Source organism: Bos mutus, chromosome 16 (assembly GCF_027580195.1).
Source record: "Bos mutus isolate GX-2022 chromosome 16, NWIPB_WYAK_1.1, whole genome shotgun sequence".
In the NCBI taxonomy this organism is placed as follows: domain Eukaryota; kingdom Metazoa; phylum Chordata; class Mammalia; order Artiodactyla; family Bovidae; genus Bos; species Bos mutus.
The window spans coordinates 48,382,975-48,385,620 of NC_091632.1; the positions used below are offsets into that span (position 1 = coordinate 48,382,975).

Here is a 2,646-nt window from a genome sequence, read left to right on the forward strand (position 1 = left end):
GTTGCAAAGAGTTGGACACAACTGAAGTAACTGGGCATGCAAGCATGCAGAGATCCAAATTAATTTGTTATATATGCATAAATAATTGTTTCAAAACATTTTTTGAAAATGCATGTTTCCAAAAATACATTTTTCCCATACTGATCTGAAAATTCACTTCCATCATATTTCAAGTTTACTTATGTGCATGGGTCTTGTTTTCTTTTTCACTCAGGTTGTCTCCCTATGTCAATTTTATACCTTGTAATTATTATTCTGATATATCTTGATATCCAGTTGGGTACGTTCCCCACTCTTTGGGATCATCTTCTTTATTTTGTTATGCATGTGATATCTGTTTACCTGAAACTAATAGACTGCCACATATTTCTTCAGCAAAGATGTATTTATTTGGGCTCAGCAGAACATTGTAATTTGGGGTCTGAAATTGAGGTGAACCACTTGCAAGTGCCCATTAGGCAATGCTTTTATAGAGAGAAAAATTATGTTGGGAGGGCTATAGTAAACAAAGAGTCCATGACTTTTCATTGACTGTGACCTTGCCAGGAAAGAGGAAGACTCCTCCTTCTGTCAGGCTCTGCTATCAACAGGGGCCATAAGAGCTCCTCATTCTGCTTCCCAACTCTATTTAATTGAGATTTTCATTTATTAGTCTTTTATGTAAGTGAAAGTGAAAGTCACTCCATTGCGACCCCATGGACTTTACAGTTCATGGAATTCTCCAGGTCAGAATACTGGAGTAGGTAGTCTTTTCCTTCTCCAGGGGATCTTCCCAACCCAGGGATTGAACTCAGGTCTCCCACATTGCAGGCTGAGCCACAAGGCAAGCCCTTTTATAGATATAGATTAGTCTTTTTAGATAGAACAATTTAGTTAAATTCAGGTTAATTTTCATCAAGAATACTTAATAGGTGCTCACTTTGGCAGCACATATACTAAAAATTGGAACAATACAGAGAAGATTAGCATGGCTCCTGCACAAGGATAAAACGCAAATTTGTGAAGCGTTCCATATTTTTAACCACTACAATATTGTAAAGTAATTAGCCTCCAATTAAAATAAATTTTAAAAAACTGTGAAGTTGCATAAGAAAAAAAAAGAATACTTAATAGGTGATCTTGTGTGCTTCCTATTGCATATACTATCAGGGACTATGACTACTAATGATACCTCATTTACTTGTTTGTTTAAAATGCTGATCTCCCCATTGTAAAGTAACATATTTTTTTCCATTTAGAATTATCAGGTAATCTGTGAGGTGAAATTTTGCCACATTTTAAATTATTTTATAATAAATCAATGAGGTGTATTATTTCTCGGTGTTCACAGAATAGTAACTATCATGATATTGCTCTAGTACTAGCAGACATTTTCTGTTTAAAAATAAAAAAAGCTTTCCCTCATTAAAAGGAGGTAAATTATGGTTTATTTCCAAAAGACTTGGATTAAATGCTTTATTATTTCCTTTAATTACCAATTTTCAGAGTTAAGGATTTGATGTAGTCATTACCTTCAATGAAAGTGAGGTTTTGTTTTTCTGTGTTTCTATGGGTCATTGAGTATCATTATGGACTCCTGGATTTTTATTATGTGTTAAATCAACCATGTAATTATTCCTTTTGAGGAAAATTGCCTAAAAATTGACTAGTGTCTTTTGAACACAATCCCATTAATATTTCTTACTTTCAAGAATAAGATGCCTAGGCTCAAGAATAAGATGCCTACTGTTCCCACTATAGACTGAAAGTTTCTCTAGTTCAGCCCCAATTTCAGTTTATCTTCTTATTGATCTAGTTTTCAGTTCTTCCTGCCTGGCCTCAGGGCATTTCTTTCAGTTTTTTTTTTTTTTGATTGGATGATAATTGCTTTACAATGTCATATTGGTTTCTGCCATACAACAATGTGAATCAGTCATAAGTATACATATGTCCCTTCCCCTTAAGCCTCCCTCTTTCCTCTAGATTTTTGTTGTGATTATTGTTTCAAGATCAGATATGCATTTTTTTCAACTCCAGATATTTATTTGATGTCAACTATGAGCCAGGTGCTATCCTAAGGATTCAGAAGTAAGCAAAGCAAAATCTCTGATCTCAAGACGCTTACATTTCAAGTATGTGCAGGAGATGCAGGTCTGATCCCTGGGTTGGGAAGATCCCCTGGAGAAGGAAATGGCAACCAACACTTGTATTGTTGCCTGGGAAATCCCATGGACAGAGGAGCTTGGCAGGCTATAGTCCATGGGGTCACAAAAGAGTCACACAGGACTTAGTGACTAAACAACAACATACATTTTAATAGATACTGTGATCTGGCAATATTAGATACTGTGGAGGTTTTAAGGTAATCTACCTATAAGTGATGATTTGTAAAATTTGTATCAGTTATGAGAATGAATATTAAAAAAACCAGAAAACAGGAAAGAACTGCAGTATTCCAAGTATGAAATGATTAGGCTAGTAGGTAGAAGTGAGAATTTAAAAGCTGGATTGCAGAAATATCTTGAAGGAAGAAATGATAAGATTTTTAAATAGCTTAATAAGAGGTCATGATACAAAGAAAGCTGTCAAAGTTAGCTTTATAACCATCCCTGGAAGACTGGAGGAATGACTAAAACATTGATAGAAATAGTGTAGCCTGTGTGAATG

The 2,646-nt window shown here is 34.9% G+C and overlaps 1 non-coding gene across 1 annotated transcript; it reads left to right on the forward strand.

The window, feature by feature from the left end:
* The first annotated feature begins 911 nt into the window (after positions 1 to 911).
* Positions 912 to 1,019, forward strand: LOC138991324 (U6 spliceosomal RNA). The gene has a single exon (XR_011467346.1). It is a non-coding gene; the product is annotated as a U6 spliceosomal RNA (small nuclear RNA).
* Positions 1,020 to 2,646: the final 1,627 nt, after the last annotated feature.